The 19,623-nt window shown below is 38.0% G+C and overlaps 1 long non-coding RNA gene across 1 annotated transcript; it reads right to left on the bottom strand.

Moving 5' to 3' along the window:
* Positions 1 to 12,779: 12,779 nt before the first annotated feature.
* On the bottom strand, positions 12,780 to 19,388 carry LOC106933045 (uncharacterized). Its single transcript, XR_015764190.1, has 2 exons — positions 19,215 to 19,388; positions 12,780 to 13,111 (listed from the first exon to the last, which is right to left on the bottom strand). It is a non-coding gene; the product is annotated as an uncharacterized LOC106933045 (long non-coding RNA).
* Positions 19,389 to 19,623: the final 235 nt, after the last annotated feature.

Consider the following 19,623-nt stretch of genomic DNA (forward strand, 5'->3'; position numbering starts at 1 on the left):
CTTATTTGTTGTTTTATTGTTTTATTTTGGATATTTAAAATGTTCCAGTGTTAAATGTTTATTTGAATTTAAAGTTTATTGATCTTTGAAAATCTATTGAAGTTGATTTGAAAATGGTCTCAAAACAACAATATTATTGTTTATCACAATAACTTCTGGGACAATTTATTGTCCATCAAATTTGTTATTGTGACTGATGGTGCCATTTTATAGCATAATTAAGTAACTGTGTTGACTTGAATTGCTATAAAATGACTTAAAAAATGTTACTTCATAATTTAGGATCTTTAAATTGGGCCTCTGTCTCTTTAAGAAACTCCTGCTCTTTCTGAAGCTGCGCCTTCAGGAAGTCATCACAACATGGCTCCTCTATTAACTCTTTAACAATGTTTTTACCAGCGTTGCTCTGAGAAGCAGCTCCTAACCTGAGCTCACCTGCTGAGCTCAGGTGTCCATGAGCTCAGCAGGTGTTTGCTAGTTGCTGCTGGCTAGTTTGATGGAGTTGAGTGGGGGAGGAGCTTCGCCTTGAAGGCGGGGCTAGCTCCAACCAGGTGTATTGCACAGCTGAATGGTTGACGTAGAGATTAGATTATTTCTCAGACATGCAGGAAAGAATCAAGGCAACATTCCAGGTTTGTTTTTGATGAGGGAATAACATCATAACATGATGGAAAGGTAAAACAAAAGTTATTTTTACATGATGCTGCTCCTTTAATAAAAGTTTTCACCTTTATGTTTGTAGTAAGTAAAACAAATAACAGAATAAACACTGTAGTTTCATTCAGCACTGAGGAACAGAGTGGGAACAAATGTGTTCATATTTTTGGACTTTTCATATATTGTCAAGTTGCAACAAACTTTAAATTTGCAGTATTTAACTTTTACAAAAATATTTTTATTACATACTTGTTAAAGTTATTATGTCATGACAGTATGAGACAGATAATCTGTGACAAAATCAAGCTCCTCCACTTCCTCCCAGTGCTGCAAAAATACACCGCTCCCGGTCAAAAACAACCAATCACATCCGGGAGGCCAGCCTTAACGCTGTCAATCAGTATTGTGTACTCACTGCTAAATGTGCTAATGGTGGAAAAACAACTCGTCGTCAGCGGTGGAAATGCTAACTAGCCTTAGCATTTGTGGCAGGATGTGTTGTGTGAAGCAACTGTAGCTTAGAAAAGAGAAAAGGGGGAGGATTTGAGAATGAGTGATTGACAGCGCTAAGACCCGCCTCGTGGCTCTGATTGGCTGTTTCTAATTTGAAGATGGAGGAGCTCGATTTTTTTCACAGATTGTCTCTTATATTATACTGTCGCACCATAATTAGAATTTTAACAATTATGTAAAAACATTTGATTCTTTTTATAAAAATTACATGCTGGAAGTTTAAGATCAACATAAGGCTTTTGTCAGGTGGATAGAAAATGACACCTGGCTTCATCCCCATAAAAACATGGATGATGCAAACTCCAACAGACACAAACACAAAAAAATAATGCAACAGAAAAATGTTGCATTATTTGAGACCAAATACCAGACCGAAGCACCAGACTGAAGACTTTTATCATCCAGAGAAAAATGATAAATCATGCAAATACCAATTATTAAGATTGTTTTAATTTATCAATTGATTAATTGATTTATTGTTTAAAATGAAGCTCATTTTCCAGACACCAAAAAACATCAACTTACTGCTTTTTTAACCGTTTGGACTGTTTAAAACTCAAATGGAAACGATAAAAACATGCAAAATGTAGATTTTTTAAAAGGTAACGTTAATAAATAATTTGATGACTGACTGAACATATTAGAAAATCCAATCAATCGTAGCTCATTTTTCACTATTCATATATATATCAATAAAAGCTTAAAATAACACATCTATCTAACCAAGTTGTAAAAATGCGCCGCCGGCTCATGGTGGCATGTTTCTGCAGGTTTCCTGCAACATGTTGTCTTCTGGGCGGTATCGCCTTTCACTTCTTACCCTTCATGTTCGCTTCGCCGAGTGGCAGAGGCAGCAAGGAGGCATAAATCTCCCAAAGTACCTGCTAGATATTAGGCCAGAGGAATCTGAACACAGCAAGAATAATAGGAATAATGTAGTTATTTTGATCTGAGTGACTTTAAAATCAAGCTGCTACCCGATATGATTCATAGAGCCTGTGTGAAATTTCCTCCGCTTGGCGTTCCCGTCCTTTCACATCAGAGAAGATGAATGAGCTTGATGAGCTGCTCGGTTTCTGTCTCGGCCTCCTCACATTTGGCCTTCACGCTTCCCTTCCCTCCCTCGCCGCGGAGCCGCGTTACGGGAGCCATGAGAAACGCCAGCCATCAAAGAACGACTCTGTTAGGATATCATGAGAAGGCGGAGAGGAGAAGAGTGAGAAAAGAAAGAAAACTCTGGTAATGCCTCATAAATTACGCTTTTTACGGAACGATGCGATTTGATGTGGGTGTCAGGTCCGCTTAACTGATTGGTAAGATCAGAGCCAGCGGGTTTTATCGGGCTTTGGGTTCGCCAGATGAAGCAAAAAGTGAGAAGGGAAGAGGACTGTTGGCCAAAAACAATTAGTCTCCAAGGACCGGTGCAGCTGCACCGCGCCAAAGATGTGCTCAAAGTCCAAATGTCAAACCAGATTGACTCATTTGTGGATCTGGTTCAAATATGTATGCTTTTCTATCTGGGAAGAACTCAAGACTCTTTAAACAAACTCCCTCCGGTCTTAACAGTATCTAATGACTCCGAACAGGAAGAGATAGGCAGAACAAATCGATCCCAGAGAGACAGCAAATGTAGAAATTAAATTTGTCAGCTTTTTAACAAACTTTGTTCTTTTTGCTTTCAAAAAAAACTCTTCCTCTTTTATTGGCGTATATTTTTTATTTCTCACGTTTCAATCAATGTTTCTCCATGAGTCATATGAAGAGTTTTGTCATGTAATTGACAGGAACTTGGAGTGAGTATTGTGAAAGGTTTAGTGATAAAACAGAAAACTTACTGAACTGGAAAAAGGTGATTGGGAGACGGACAGAGAAACAGGCGGAGGAGAAATCCACCGATGGGCAATGAAAACCAAAAAACTGAGGAAACCAGAGGAAGAGCTGCGCCGCAGCTCCAGCTTAACTAAAACTAACAAAACACTGACATGGAGAAAACATTTTCATTAACTTAAATAAAAACGGTAATTAATGAATAACGAACTATATTGTGCATTTATACAACATACTGAAATTATAGATATAACATCCTTTGATTTTGTGTTTATGAATCTATTTTAGCCTTTCAATCTGATGTGACATAGTTTTTTTTTAGCAGTTTACGGCACTCCTTAACGAACATGAGAAAGTCAGGAAGGCTGTGTTAGCTAAGCTAATACAGCAGTGGTTGATTAGCCTCCGCTGCTATTAGCTAAGCTAACATGGTTGATTAGCTGATTTAATCATCTACTGATGATCTGTGGGTATAACTTTTTTATTTTTCAACTGAACTGAAACAAACTTCCACAGCACATCTGTCAGCCAAGCTACTTTTTTCTTAATTAAAACTTTGTTATCTTGGTGTCGTTGTGTTGATAATTATTAGCAAAGCGCTGCGTCCCTTTTTCTTTTATATATCACTCATGCATTTAAGATTTAGCATGTTGTGTTGCTAACTAACACTGATCAAGAGAATTAAATGTAGAATGGCTAACACTGTTAGCTTAATTGGTCTCTCCAAACTGCCTTTAGGTGCCATTGTTAAATTAATTTCCCAATGGGATGAATTAAGTATTTTTACATTTGAATTTAATGTGTGCATGCATTGCCTATTTCTTTGGATGTCAAAAAGTAAAGAAAAAGAAAATAAAATCATGGGAAAGGACCGTTGTTTTTTCCAGTGGTTCTGAGATTCCCAAATTAAATATCTGGTCAAGATTTTCCACATTGTGATGAATGATGTTTGGACGTTTTCTCTTGTTTCAGATTCTTTTCTCTAGAACAGTCTGATCACACGGGGGGAAAAACTAGCGGACATAAATTCAGCCTCCAACACTTTAAGCCACATTGTCTTGATGACTACGATAAATTTTCAGATTAATTCAGAACGGGGATTATGAAGTCCAGCCCGTCTCCCACTTTCAAAACAACAAAATGACAGACTGCCAGAAATAATTTCTTTTACCAGCACATTTTATGCTGCCAAAAAATAGCAGAAATTTTATGATTTTTGATACACTCCAAAGTTCCCATATGTCTTTTATGATATGATTATTGATTTTAATCTGTCCGAGCTAAAGAGAAAACATTTCTCCCTCAAAATTGAATTTCCACACTCATTTAAATGTTATTATTTTATCACCAGCAGGGAAAACACCAGTTTACCAGTCAGATTCAAACTTGAAGTGAAAAATGCACATTTTTTATAATCCTGCACTGGTTTAGCTTTAAAGCTAAAGTCCACCTGCTGCCTTAAACATGCAACTAAAGTCAACAAGAAACTGTTTTGGTTTTAATTCAGAAATTAAAGTTCAGGAAGTTGATTTAACAACAAGAAACAAACCTGGGATACAAACTGTTTTCTTTGTGGGTCAAAATTTTCCACTAAAAAATACCAACCAACCTGAAATTAAGCAAATAAAATAGCCTGATAGTTATAGTAGATCTAAATTTGAAAGAGGTTTTTCCTTCAAAATCTCAGAAATTTTATGATCAATCTCAGAAATTTTCTAGAAAACTTTGAAATTTCTTAGTTTCAAAATAAAATTTTTGACATTTGAAATTTAGAGATTAAGTTTTTTGGAGAAAATTTCTGAGATCAATCTAAAAATTGCAATTTTTTTTGTAAATTGTCAACTTTTTGAACTTAGAAATTTCCACGTTTTGTTTTTGTAGAAGATTTGACATTAATCTCATGCTGTTTTTCTCACCATTTTGTTTTTTATTTGGAGCCCAGAAATGTTCTTGTTTTGGCCAGAAAATCTCTGAAATTACTCTCAAAATGTCAGTTTTTGGCAGAAATGTAATAATTTCTTTTCTCTAGATTTTGCACGTTTGGTGTATTAAAAGAAAAGCATCTAGTTTTCAGTTTCTTTTGATCTCTATTGGACAAATTGTCAGTAATAAGAACAGGATTTGCGTCACTTTCTTTCAAAGTATTTGCTATATTTAGTCAGATTTAATAAATAAAAACTGATGAGGTGCATAATTTCAGAAAAGGCTTTTTGTTAAAGCTCAGTTAGAAAAAGAAACACTTTGTGTTGTTCTCTACGTTTTTCATTTTAAGAAAATGACAGATTAAAGTGTGAACAGGACATTATCCTCAAGCTTTGCAAACAGATTTAAAATGAACATTTGCCTTAATAACAGAAGAGTCAGATCAACGTAACACACTTCCGTCTCAGGATACAAGAACATGCCGCTAAGCATTCTGGGAAATAGTTCCCATTCTTTTTCTTCTTTCAGTTTTTTAAGTGCTAAAAACTGTAGTTACTTCAACTCTTGGAGGTTTGACAAAATCAATAAAAAGTTAACAACGTACTACTGTAAGTTTATCTTTCACGATCACATTTAGGTTAAAAATCTAAAACTCACTAAACTACAGGCCAACTAAAAAGCAGCTAAATGTTTCGCAGTGTGTGAGCCGACGGTGTGGAAACGCTCCGTCTGTGGAAGGTGTCGTTTCCAAACAGCAGCCAGTTGGAGACGGGGATCAGCAAGTGCAGCCGTCACATTCCACATTTTAACAAGTTTCTTACCGCGTTCAGGCTGTAGCCAAGCCGAACCACATGTAACGGAGCGGACACGGTGTCCAGTCACACAGCACGGCCGTAAGTCACGTCAAAACGCCCCAGAGGTCAACAGCTTCACCCGCAGGCGCAAAACCATGAGCACTTTTACCAAGTACAAGATTCACAATCTTTGTTTTTACACTAAAAAGATCTACAGTGTGTTAAAATCACCTTCAGGTCTGAATGAGCCGTTCTGTCTCGGCATTTTGAAATGGAAATTATATTTCTGTTTTACACACTGCAAAAACATAAAATCTTACAGAATAATTTTGGTCTTTTTTCCAACACAAAAATCTTAGTAGACTTGAAATAAAACAAAACTAACTTACAAGCAACTTTTATTTATTTTTTACTTTTTTTTAATATTTGCACTTTATGCTACCATTTAATCTTTTTCCATGTTTTTTGTTTTACTGTTAATATCTAAATGTTCCTAAACCCAAAGTTAACTTTAAAATAAATCCTAAGTAGTTTCCTTAAAACAAATATTTATATAACATGCGAGCTAACTTTAGCATTTTCTGCCAAGTTTAGATTCATATGGAAGGAAAACTGGAGAGAAAAGTCAGCACTGCAAAAACAGAAAAAAAACACAACATGCAATTCTATTTCAAAATATTTCATAAAAACAAATAGCCATGGAAAAAATTATGTTTGTCAGAAAGTCGAACCTTTCATCAAATTAGCCAAACATTCCTGTAACAGACATGTGAAACGTTTTAGTTCTACATGATGTTCAGCCACCTGGCCACGCTGCTGCTGCTTCTTTTTATCATTTTTTTCATGTGGGAATTCTTTCATAATTCAGCCAGGAATGTCAGATGCGTTCTCAAGATGATGCACCTGATACTAAAAAGCAGTTCAGAGCAGCTCCAGTACAAGACGGATTGCTCCCTGGAGGCCGTTGCCGTTCTGTTTTGCTCTGGAAGCCATCTTTTTTTCCACAAAGAAACTTGCTTTGACAGCCTGTCAGTGTGTCTTTAAATGTAGAAGATATTTTTTTTAATCTGGGTGAATGCTAACTTCTCAAACATGTATAAGTAGCAGGATGAACATGCATAAAGCAATTTCCTGTGTTTTTGCTTGTGTGTTTGGGTCGGCCGCAGAGCTCGGCTCGGTGGGGGGTTGGACGATCTGGCAGCGGCTTCAAAGAGTCCGAGACATCTCAGGTTGGGGTGGGTTTAGGTTTTAATGCCCGTGTCAAAGTTTACGGTAACTTTTCACAGGAACAGATCTGAGTTGGACCAGGCAGGTGTTAACGCTCCCATCTCTCCGCCTTTCCTTAACACCAGGTCAGGTAACTCAATAAGATAAACACATTCACACTTGAGGATGAGCCAGCAGCTGTTCTTTAACGTAAAGGCTGATTTATTATGCATTTTCCAGGCACATAGTTCTGTATTATAGCAGAGTCAAGTAACTATGTTACCTTCTATTGTTATAAACTGCTTTATATATCAAAAATAACTTCAAAGAAAATTGACTGATGCCTTGAAATTGGTCTCCGTCTCTTTAAAAACCTTAGGCAGGTCTTCACACCGAAGTACACTTGTACAGTGGTAAAACCAGCTGACCAAAGGTGTCGGAGCTCAGGTAGGGTTGCTAGGTAACGGACAGAACTCTGCTGGGGTTGCTAGGTAACGGGCAGAACTCTACTGGGGTTGCTAGGTAACGGGCAGAACTCTGCTGGGGTTGCTAGGTAACGGGCAGAACTCTACTGGGGTTGCTAGGTAACGGGCAGAACTCTGCTGGGGTTGCTAGGTAACGGGCAGTGACATTACATCTGGAAGGTTTTTGAAATTTTCCAGACACCAATAAACATCAACTTACTGCCAAAAATCAGCTGGCTGTTGTTTTGTTTTGTTTTCGAAGTTGTAGAAACACAAATGGAAGTACAGAAATGTTTATTTTGAATAATAGTTCTCCTTCAATAAATAAAATACTCAGAATAACATGTGATGGAAAATGAAATAATGTGTCAAAGCTCTTCTCTATTTTGAAATGAGGAATAAATTGGCACCTTTTACACACAACTTCAACTTAAACCTCAGGGTAAATAAACTCTTCATGTCTCTCATTGAGGAAGTTACATCTCCTAAATGTTGAACAAAAAAAGTCCAAACTCCTGCCAACTAAAACAATGCAAACTCTAACATCAAACTTTATCTGATATTCATTTTTACAGATCATAAATTTTACATTTGACAGTTGTGAACTTTGTCTCCAGTTTCCAAACAGTTTATGATGTGCCAATAAAAACTAGTATTACTTTTGAATTGGTTACACGTTTTTAAGATCAAGCAAAGTGAGAAAAAGAAAGAGACTTTATCTCATTAATTACTTAATAAAAACAGTGCCATTTATTTGTATTGTATCTTTGAACTCTGGATAAAAAAAAAAAAAAGACAAATAAAATATAATTTCCAGAATTTACTTAATGTCTAAACATTTTGTTCCTTGTTTTTTCTTTGCTTTGTTTAATTTATTCCATCTCCTTCTTGTCCATCTTTTGTTCTTTTCTCATATTCTTCCCACCTTTCTTCCTTCCATCATTTCTCTCCTTCTCTTTCTTCATTTCCATCTCTTTTTTCTTTCTTTCTATTTGTTCCTTTTTGTTCTTTCCTCCTTTCTTTCTTTCTTTTTGTTCTTTTCTTCTATTATTTCTTCCTTTCCTGTTTTTTTCCTTTTTGTTCTCTGTTTGCTTCTCTTGTTTTTGATATTTTTCTTTTATGTCCTTCATAAAATTCATCTTCCTTTCCATCCTTTGTTTCCATCCTGGTGTTCTTCCTCCTTTCCTTGTGTCTTTAATTTCTTCCTTCATTTCTTTTGTATTTTAAATGGACCTTATTAGAACATCATCTTTTCATATTTTATGCATTAAAGTTTTCTTTCCTTCTTTTTTTGGTTCCTTTCAGTCTTTTGTTACCAGCGGTGAAGTATTTGTCTTTTTGGGTGGCCGTGTTGAGAGAAGCATGAGGAAAGTTGCACATGGCATTTCCCACTGCTGCAGCAGAAACAGGCTCTGCACATCAATACACGTATCCGTCCTTCACATGTAGAAATACCAGAGTATCCGTCACGCAGCAGGCGGCGCGGCTGAGCGGCCCTCCTGCTCTCCTAACACATGTGGCTCTGGATGTCTCACCGCTTTCTGATTCCCACCTCTCCTTGATTATTGGTGCTGTTTCTGTAGACTATAATTCACATATAATCGATTCCTATGTTCTTCTAATAAGAAGTCCCACTAATTATCTTTACTTTCTGTTTTACTTCATCGAACTCATTAAATACGTGGACAAAGTTGTTGGTACCGAAAAGCCAACAACGGCCACCAGAGCAACTTCAAACTGACAAAAGTAATTGTGAATAAAAATGTACTGAAAATTAACCGATGGAAATCATGCATTTATTATGAATTGTGGTTCAATAGAATCATATAAAAACAAACACCAGTCCTGTTTAGTTGGACTCTGCTTTAATTGAAGTTTAGTTCATTTTCCTACTAAACTCAGGTTCTGTTTGATTTCACATGTGAACGCCAAACAAACCAAAACTGTTCCATAAACAGGAAGTGGACTATGTTGCAGGGCATTCTGGGCAAAAACAAGCAAAACCAGTTTAGCACTAGCTGGGAGAAATGGTTCTTTCACCAAAGACAAATCCAACAAAATCGAAGGAAACTCCATTTTTGTTTACATTTGGTGAAGAAGGAAGTTACGCTTAGTGTCGTCTTCTGAGGTTTTTGTGTCATTTCCTTCAGTGGTTCTTGGTGCAGCGCCCCCACAGGCGAGGAGGGGAACAGGTTTTTAAAAGGGTTTGGTTGGTTTGAAAAGAGAAACACAGCATATGAAGATGTAATAAATGTTGCAGCTTTGGTCTCCTATCATACGAAGTCTACCAGACTATCAGGTGTGAAGACAGCCAAATAAAACAAAAATAATGCCTGTAATTTAATATTTCGTTGCACAACTTTTTGCGCAGTCACTTCAGTCAAAGGATTTTACCTGATTCAACGTGTATTTTGTCATCTCAGGTTTGAAGGGTGGCTTCTCCAGACGGCATTGATTGAACACTGTTCCAGTAATCAATGCGACTACAGATAAACACATGGATGAGTTTCTCTAGATCTCACCGAGACATTAGTCCTTTAATCCTATAAATGATCTTCAGGCGATAGAAGGACGACTTTGTAACCGTCTTTATGTGGCTCTGAAGGTTCAGGTCAAAGTTCAGCCTGATCTCTAGTTTCCAGCTGTAACAACTGAAGCTGTGTTGACTCTAGATCTATAACTCTAGATCTATAACTCCAGATCGTTCCTCTTTAGGTCCAAAGACAATAACTTCAGTTTTGTTTCTGTTCAGCTGGAGAAGGTTCTGACACATTTACCTGTTTTGAGCATCTGTTCAGTGGTTCATACTCACCTGGAGACATCGTGGTGTGGAGGTAAGGTCAGGTAATTTCATTTATATAGCACATTTTTAGCAACAATGCAATTCAAAGGCGGAGCTATGCAGCTGAGTATCATGTGCATAGCTAATCTTAGAAGAATAAAGATCTTTCATAAAATCAAGAACGTTATGGCCAACCCTGACCATTCATGAGATCGTAATGAGAAAGCTCAATACGATCTTTTTGTTCTTTTCTTCTAGAGCAGGGGTCCCCAAACTACGGCCCGCCACGTCATTTGGTCCGGCCCCCTGGACAATGCCCGATCCGGCCGCTTCCTCATACCAGAGAGCATTCAGTGGTTTTTTTTTCATATATTGCATTTTCTGGTTTTTATGTGGATTTTTCTTCAACCACCAGGGGGCTTGAGCAGATGTGAAACTAACTTTCCCTCAATGGAATATATACTAGTCAGTCCCAGTCACCGTTTCACTCACGGTTTTTTCCATTTGCATTCTGGGTAAAAAATCTATCTAAAAGCGCGAATGTGTCGTCCCCCCCCCCGTCGACAAGAATTTTCTAAGGTTTCTTTCTCCAAAAACTAAGACCGGCCCCCAACCAGAGAAAGGAACAGCTATGTGGCCCTCGCAGGAAAAAGTTTGGGGACCCCTGTTCTAGAGCATCTTCAGTCAGAGGCTTCTTCAGATTTGTTGAAATACAGACTGCTATAGCACATCTTTCCTGCCAACAGCCATCACAGTCTTCAATAACTCTGACGAATCTGAATTAATATGAGCTACAGCAACATTTAGTTTCCCTTTGGGATTAGTAAAGTATTTCTGAATTTGAATTTATTAATTATATTATAATCAAAGCATGTTTATATAAATGAGGGGGTTCCCAGGACTGAGGTACTCCACATATGATGTTTGTCACCTCCAATGAAAAGTTACCATTTTTAATGTATTTAAACATAAAACCTTTGATTTATTTTCCCCTGGTGTCATTTCCAGATTTAATGTTGAATAATCTGAACTTTTTTCCATTGTTTTAAATAACTAACATTTGCTTTTATTCCTCCAGTAATTCTGTGTGGATCCTGAAGAAGCCAGAACTTCAGTCAGGTCTGTGTAACTTTTCGGTCTCCACCACCGACGTGCGGGCGCAGAGATTACATACGATAAACGATCGCCACCAACAACCACCAAGGTAGATATGACTGAAGTGCAGAGAAGAATGTGTGACGGCGACCAGGCCGATAAGATACTGATGGAGCCGATAGAGGGACTGAGATACGACGCGTTGTTTCACACGCTCATGGAGTAGAACCGTGTTAACATTTTGATGTACAGCCGCGATCTTTATCTCACCGCCAAACTATCCCAAAGCCATCATCCTATCAATTTTTTGGATGGGCGATAAACTGCCTCGTTGATTTGCAGATGGGGAAAAAAAATCCCCCAGTCCGGGTTTTCACTTTGATCAGGACCTGAGCAAGATGGCTGCTCAGATTTCAGAGGAGGCGCACAGACACCTGTGTCCGTGTTGTTTGGCTTTGCTCCACTGGTTGTCTATCAACACCAGCCATGATAGACTGCCTTAAATATGAATGACCAACAAACCTGGAGAAAAAAACGGGAATTAATCCAGACGAAAACCGTCATTTGTGCATAAAAATTATGCCTGCAGATGTATATAGAATTATTTTCTCAGACTGAGTTTGAGGGACCTTCACAGTATCGTAGCTCTTCTACGCTGCAGAAAAATAAATCTTAAGTATTTTTGGTCTAGTTTCTAGTGCAAATATCTTAGTACACCTGAAACAAGACAAAACTAACTTACAAGTAACTTTCTGGAAGAAATAGGAGCTTGTTTTAAATAAATAATTCTTTAATATTGGTGAAAAAGTACTGGCCATTTCACTTATTTCACTAATTACAAGAAAAATGTCTTGATACAACTGAAATAATAATCTGCCAGTGGACCTGGAACTTTTTCTTAATATTAAGGAATCATTTATTTAAACAAGCTTCAATATCTTGCTTAAAAGTTACTTTTAAGTTATTTTTGTCTAATTGTAGGTGTATTAAGAATTAAACTAGACCAAAAATACTTGATAAGATTTTGTGCTTTTGCAGTGTAGAGAATGCTGTATCTATGAATTTCAATTCATTTAAAGATTATTACTAGTTATGAATGAATATAATTCACAGAAATCAGCTTTTTTCTTTGTCACTATTCAAACTAATAAAAATCAGTCCATGTTCTCGTCAGTAATCGATGATGAGTGCATGTATTTCCTGAAAACCCAAAGTGATGCCTATGCAAAGTGCAGCAGGATGAGGAGCCGCGGCTCTGAGGCCAGCAGACGGTCGTTTGTCAGCAGAGCGCTGCAGCTGCTGGAGCACTTTATTACTCGGCAGTTTATGATCTCGCCCATTTACCAAAGTGCTTCTTTCCCCAGGGGGTCTTTACCGGCCCCCCGACTTCATATTGGTACTTAACATTACCAATAAAGTGGGATCCAGTGTCAATAAACAGCACGGCTGGTTTTAAACTGTTTCTCAGGAGCGACTCCAACAGGAGCAGCTCAGCCAGGATCAAAAACACAAACAGTGGCAGGTGGAAATCTTTCATTAAGAAATGCTGAGATAAAATGAAACCCTGACATCACATGGAAACAGTCGTCTGTCACTGTAAGCATCTCTGGATGCTCCAGCTTGTATCACTTTCAGCTGATTTGCATCAACTTCTGATCCTGTTTGCCTTCTGGCCTCATCAGCGTCACTTGTTGATGTTTTTATCCGTCGCTTCAGTCAGTTCGGTTCTGCAACTGCTGAGATGTAATCGACAGCCTAATGCGAGCCGTCGTTCTGTGTTCAGCATGTAACTGAAGATTATTGCAGCCATTTTCCAGTTTTGGCAGGAAGAAGAAGCCATCTTAGAGTATCTATAGGAGAATAAACAAAGTGCAAGTTTTTCTTGTATTTATGCAACAGCTTTTTATGAAGGATACCGTTTCGTTCGTCAGAATTTACTATTTGGCATCAAACAGGTGGCTGCAGTTGTTGTTGTGGTCCAGAGCCGTGTGTGTTTGGTGTAAATATGTACTCAAGCTTTTCAGGAATAAATGCGACGGACTCCGTGCTGCTGATCCGGTTCCTTTTAACAACTTTCACGCTTTGTAAACGGTTCAATCTCGTACCGGGAAAAAGCTCAGTTCAGCTCCACTTTATTTGTTTGGCAATTTTCAAACCCAAATGAAACACAAGCAGCTGAACCGAGACAAAAACAGACACGGTGATGCCTATTTGTAAGGCTGTTTTAAAATAGGTAAACTAGGCCTAGAAATAAGATTTTAGGTCTATTCTGCAAAGCTCACAGTTAGTACAATAGGTTTTTATCTGTGGAATCAATCCATTAACAGGTAGAGTCTAAAACATGCGGTTTGGGCAGGATGAATATCCAGGCCAAAACATCTGAAATTTTTAGATTAATCTCAGAATTTTTCTAGTTCAAACAAGAACATTTCTGAGTTTCAAAAGTTGAAAATTTGCTAGAAAAAAAACTAAGATTTTGAGAAAAATCTCAGGAATTTTCTAGAAAAGTCAAAAGTTTTTGACTTTTGGAAACTTTCTGAGTTTGAAATCTGGAAAAATTTTGACTGTTGAAACTCAGAACTTTCCAGGTTTTTTCTACAAAAAACTCTTAGATTAATCTCAAAATATCAGATTTTTTTTCTAGAAAACTTTGAAGATTATCCTCAAAATGTCTGATTGTTCTCTTAACTTTTCAAGCTCAGAATTTCCTTATTTTTTCTACAAAATTTCTCAGATTATCATCAAAATTTTGGGGTTGTTTCTTGCTAATTTTCAATGTTTGCAGCTCTGAAATCTCCAGAAATCTCTAGAAAACTTTTGAGTTCATTCTCAAAATTTCTGAATTGTGTGGTGGAAGCGTGTCCCTTCTTCATCTCCAATGGCCCGAACACACCATTGTTCTAAATCCCACAAATACTTTGGATCCACTCTAAGACATGTTTGTTTATTTGAATTTTATTCATTATTTAGACTTATAGCTACTTATTTAATGAGATGATCATTTGTGTGACTGTGGTATTTTTCCGTACTGTTGATAATTTAATGTTGAACAGCTGCTATTATTGTAACATTGTTTATTTTGCTTCCACACGGTTCAGTGAGGTTAGTCAACCTGAAGGTATTGAACCAACTTGACATGATAATTATTGCCGTTTTTCATTCCACAGGTGCAACTATGCAAATATTGACTTAAGTCCCTTCAAAGTAAAGCAACTCATTTCCTGTGAATGTTGAAACTGTGGGGTTTCTTTACCGAACACTTTGCACCAGTTATCCTGCCCGCTCTTTAAACAACAACCCTTCAGATTGCCGTCACCGTGGCGATGGCTCACAGATCCACATTCACAGGATGACTGATGTTGTGTTTGTGCAGTAAAGCACACCAAACCCTGCTCTTGCTGCTTTGCGCTAATTCCCTCTGTAGCAAAATGTCAGCAGGTTGGCACTCGCTCAAAAATAAGATACAATATTCCCGTTTATCAAAGACGGAGGACGCGCAAAGAAAACAGAGTTGTCCCAGGCACCTCGCCCTGAAAAACAACAAGACGTGAAGCAGCTCAAGTGTTCCCATTTAGCATCATTGTTGACATGACAGCTTGCCTTAGTGCCAAGCAGGTGAGAAGGGCCAGTTACATGCTTCTCTGGCACTTTTCATTATCACCTGCACAAAAGCGGCGCTGAAAGACAGGGAGGAGGAGGAGAGCCGAACCCAGTAGTATCCCTGCGCTTATTCATTACAGCCGAAGGCATCTGCATCATGCCAGGGTGTCAATAAAGTCGGCTGAAACTGGAGCTGATTTCTTGCTAAATTGCACCATTAGTCACAGGCGCATATTTCAGGATTAGCCAATCATACAGACGGTGATTGTTGCACCAGCAGGGGGATCTTTGAGCTCTCAAAGAAGGTTTCCGTCTTCTTTGTTCGGGAGTTTTTTAACACTTACCAAATGTAAAAGTCACTTTTCTCATCTTTTGCAATTTTCAAGCAAAAAAAGTGATATCAGTTTGAAAGATTGTATAAAAATGTTTTTGCGTTAGCTAATGCATTTAGAGAACAGTGATTGTATAAAACCTTTTAACTCCTGTTAAAAGTCTAAAGTTTTGAGGTCTACAAACATTATACGATCAGCTAGGATTATCAAAATTATGGCTATTTTCTTAATCCCATAACAATGTACAGAAACAACACTGAAGATTTTATCTTTGGACTTGAAGAGGAACGAGATCTAGCTTCAGTTATCACACCTGGAAATCTGGGTTTGAACCTTCAGAGCCACATACAACAGTTACAAAGTCGGCCTTCTGTCACCTGAAGAACTTTTCCAGGATTAGAGGACTAAAGATCTAGAGAAACACCACAAATCTGGAATAAACTTCCAGAAAACAGCAAAACAGCTGAAACACTGAGTGTCTTTAAATCTAGACTAAACCTCACCTGCATAGAGCCGCATAATAACTGAAACATTGACCAACACATGTGATGTGTATGATTCTGATGATGTCACTCATCAAATTGTAACGTGTTGCTGGTTTCATAACTGTTTTTATATTTTTATGATGTAGAGCATGTTGAACTGCCCTGTTGCTACATAAATAACCTTGATTGATTGATTGATTGATTGAGACGGGAACGCTCTGCCTTTTTGTCACTGGGCGTTAGAGACCTGCCGTTTGAGCAGGTTTGTACATTTGGCCGGTCCCTCCCCCAGCGGAGCGTGATCGGGTTTCTCCGTCGCTCTGAGGCGGTTGGAAGACAGCGTGACGCCCCGGCGCTGCTTAAGGTGACATTTGATAGAAGCCTTAATCGTTATTTTGGGGCAAAGCGAGCGAACGGCGCCCAGTCAGGCTGGATTCCCACTCTCTTTTTTTGCATTGTTTGGATTAACACATTAATGCGTCACGTTAAATCTCTGCCACTGAAGGGAAATTTTCAGCACCCGGCTTTAGCTGCAAGACGAACTGCAGAGGTATAAGCCATCATTTTGCAACTCTATCTCGTTTGATTTCTCCCTCCAGTGAAAGGAAATAGTTCCCATTGAGCTCTGTGAAACAGCGAAACCATAACATTTGGTCAGTCTCTCGTGTGGTTTCAGGGGACAAAGCAAAATATCCCGACCAGAACAGGCTTCCACAGGCTCACAGCGCACAGTGAACTCCTGCTGAACTGCTTGTTAATGATTATAACCCTGATACATGCTGGTCTGTATTGTAAATGAGGGCACACTTAGGAAAACCACAGGGGCCTTGTTATGCTTTTGCTGTGTTCTTGCGGTCCACCTGTTCCCTCTTAAGTCATGTTAGCTGGGAAGATTTTAAAGGTAACACCCAGAGGTAAAAACGAAGGGGGCAGCAAGTTTCTGCCACAACCTGGAAAGGAAATATTAATCTCTTAACTCAGTTGCTCGACTTAATGAGAACAGTGGAGATGTTTGGTAAATGTAATAAAATAATGAACAACTCGGCGCATTTTACGTTATTTACAGTTTCTGAAAGTGTGGATTTGCTTTATAATGATGTCAAACAAATTAAATTAAAAAAATTGTTCTTCACTACCAAGTGTTGTAATTTAGAAACACAACATGATGCTGAAAAGTTACTTATAAGTTAGTTTGGTCTGATTTCAAGTGTAGTAAAATATTAGTACTAGAAATGAGACTAAAAATACTTGGTAAGATTTGGAGATTTTGCAGTGTAGATCTGAGTTGCTTTATCAGAAACAAGAAAATCATCTTCTGTTTGTAAAACTTAACCCATTCCTATCAGTTTTATTCATTTGCTGATTAAATTATTTTTCATTAACAAAAATAAAAATAACTGTTGACATGCAAGCAGAGTCATAAAAAACAAAGAACAGTTCTCACCAGCTGAGACTTGTTCAAAAGAATCAAATCACTTGTGAACGAAACAGTAATACTCGGTTTTATCCATCATTAGTTTTAACCACAATCCTTTGGTAAAACAGCTTCCTGCGTCACACTTTGAGCTCACCTCATGGCAAATAAACAGTCGTTTGCATGTAGTATCTTGTAAACCACTAGGAGGCGCCCAGGGACCACAGGTGTGAGAAAAACTGCACTGGGGCAACGGAGGATTCCTTCCCAATAACGTTCTGGTCCGTTCATTTGGCTACAATATAATGTTTTTGTGGGGTTTTTTTAATATATGTTAATATCTCATTAGAGATACATCTTATATAAATCTTTTTCTTTAGGATACAAATGCATCATACCTCTGCATAAGTTGTACAATGGCTACTGGAAAAGACAGAGGATTGTGTTGTTGACTTACTATTCAGAAACTATTTGCTCCATTCTTGTTGGCTGTGCAGGAGGCTCCACTTCTACTTTTCAAAGCATCCGCTTTCAGCCATTTTTACATGTGAGTGGAAAAGTTGTGATTATTTGCAGCTCATTTGGATTTAAAGTGACAAACTTAAAACAGCCAATTCTGAAAGGAGCTCCAGATTGAAATCTCATTCTCCAAGAATGATGTTATGCAAAAAATATAACAAACATGGACATGTTCATGATCTCCAAACAATATTTTTTTTGGTCAAATAAAGCATTGAAAATGTATTCCTGCGATTTCTAAGTATCAACTGTACAGTTTTCAAAAAGAAAACGCTCCATGAGCTTTTCACTTGGCAATTTAATTCCTGTGAAACGCAATAAGGAAAGTTTGGTCTAGCAGGAACAGAGCAATAGAAGTACAGAGTTACAAGACGGGACGGAGGTCGACAGCTAATAACCAGCAGTATCATCACACTCATTTCTAAGTGCTGACTTCTGCTTTCACTTTGGAAATCTATGGGAAAAAATAGACCAAACAAGCCAGTCATGCCCCACTGAAGTTACAGAAGCTGATCTGTTTTCTTTCCTGTGATTAAATGTTCTTCACTGTCCTGACGATGCCAAGAAATTCCCACATTTAGCAGCCACTTCCTGTTGAATGGCATGGAAATCCCATCTGATCTGCCAACAAAGCAGCTCTGACCTGTCGAGGCACAGACCGAACTCTGCAGGTTTGTCTGAAATAAACGGATCAAATAAAGGATCTGTGCTATTATAAAATATGTCAAAATTATTGCACTGTTACTTATGTGAATGCAGAACTCTGTTTGCACAGAGCAAGACCGTATTTCTGACCACATCATCGTCATTTTTAGGCATATTGTCAAACTCCAAGCTGGATAAACGTGAATATTTAATTAATTTAATCACAGCAGCTGATCAGAGGAAGCAGAGAACCCAAAATTACACTCAAGTAAGAATAGCCTTTCTTCAACATATTTCAACTCAATTAAAAATAAAAAGAAGCCACCAAGAAATTACTCAAGTAGAAAAAAAAAGTATTTGGTAAAAAGTTTACTCAAGTACTGAGGAAAAAATTATAAATTTTAGCTGCCAAAAGAAGAATCAAGCAGGAATCCTTTATCTTCCAGTTCTGTTATGTTCCATAATGTTTCGGATTAGCAAAGAGCCCTGGAGGTGGTGATAATCAATCAAGTTTAATTATATAGCACATTTCAAGCAACAAGGCAGTTTAAAGTGCTTTACAGCATAGAAACAAAAAGTCACAAAAGCAACATGCAGTCACCAGTTTGAGACCAAACATTACAGTTTGTGGGAGCATCATCAAAAACATCAACACACAAAATATGTTCCATTAATTACGGTTCATGTGTAAACAGGTGGCTTTTCAGTCTTGATTTAAATGATTAATAAAAATAATCCTCAAAAAATAAGACTTGCCTAAGAATTGAGGACACAGTGTGCTAATCTCATAAATCCTTATTTTTATCCAGACATCCAGACGTTTTTCTAGTTTAATAATGTAACTGGAGTGGAGCCCCGGAACATCAGGGGTTTGGACCACGACCGCCTACGACTGTTTTTAGAAATCCTCCTCTAAAAACGCTCATAACTCTTTTAATAGCTCAAACACCAAACATACCTTTTCATGCTTTAATTAGCACAGCAGAAACCATCTTGGCGCCGCTGCAGAAGCTAACATCCACCGTCTTTCTTATTTCCAGTCTCGGGGATTACATGAACTCCAATTCACACTGATGCAGAGCAAAAAGCCGAACTCTGGTCCACCTAAAAACCGACGCCTCGGTTCGGTTTAAGTACAGTTCAAATGTGACCGGAGGCCGCACCAAAAGCAGGAAGTGAACTACAGCGCAGGGCATTCTGGGTAAACACAACCAAAACAAACGCGACTCTAGCACGAGCGGGAAAAATGGTTCGTCTTCTTTTATTAAAAAACAAAAGAGAAACCCTACAACCGCTCTAGCCTGACGCTACTCCATTTTGTTTAGATTTTGTGAAGAAGAATGTTGCGTTCAGTGTCTTCTTCAGAA

This window comes from Poecilia mexicana, unplaced genomic scaffold (assembly GCF_051168715.1).
Source record: "Poecilia mexicana isolate PSO_F unplaced genomic scaffold, ASM5116871v1 scaffold_9, whole genome shotgun sequence".
In the NCBI taxonomy this organism is placed as follows: Eukaryota; Metazoa; Chordata; class Actinopteri; order Cyprinodontiformes; family Poeciliidae; genus Poecilia; species Poecilia mexicana.